This window comes from Triticum aestivum, chromosome 5D (genome assembly GCF_018294505.1).
Source record: "Triticum aestivum cultivar Chinese Spring chromosome 5D, IWGSC CS RefSeq v2.1, whole genome shotgun sequence".
NCBI classification, from domain to species: domain Eukaryota; kingdom Viridiplantae; phylum Streptophyta; class Magnoliopsida; order Poales; family Poaceae; genus Triticum; species Triticum aestivum.
This window is the reverse complement of record NC_057808.1, coordinates 101,412,806-101,413,587: the sequence shown is the minus strand read 5'-3', so window position 1 is coordinate 101,413,587 and position 782 is coordinate 101,412,806.

Genomic DNA, 782 nt, shown 5'->3' with positions numbered 1-782 from the left:
AAACGGGGCGTTGACCATCTCAGTAGTGGCCGTGAGCGTATCTGGGGTCAGCTTGGTGGTTGCCTCCATCTTCTTGGAGCTCTCTGTCTCGTGGGGATCAGCCTCCCGCGTCTGCTCCAATATCGGCAGATCTTTGCCTGGTTCTCCTTGGTCCATCATGAAACTGCCGAATACTAGGAGACCACTGAAAGGAAAACACAATCGCAATGACAATGAAACAAAAAAGAGAGTGAGGATCGGTTACTGCGTTGCAAAAGTTCTTTTTTTCTCTGAACGAAAATATACCAACATCACGGATCTGCTTACCTTCCCTTCGTTCGGAGAGAAGAACAGTGGCAAATGCGAGTGTTGCCTTTCTTGAAGACGGTGAGGGAGAAGGGGATTCAGCGAAGAGTGAAATGATGGTTGCTTCGTCCGTCAAACTTAGACTGCGGGGAGGTGGGGTTTTGTGATACGACGGCTCGTTACTGCCGCGCTACGACCGGGGTGACTCTCCGCCTGCATACTGCCTTCTAATTTGGTGGATGGCATTTGGGCCGCGCGGTGCATGGCCCGCATGTCGGTGAACAAAAGTATAACGACATTCAGTAGAGGGAGACGTTTCAATGACCTAGGAGGAGCCAGAAGCGGTAGAGTGTCTCCACTGTACTAGTAGTAATTGTTTTTCTGGGTAGCTGTAGAGTGTCTCCACTGTACTAGTAGTAATTGTTTCTCTGGGCCCAAGACAAAACAGCCCATCCACACTAGTAAATAGTAAAATCAATTCAAAAGCCCATATATTT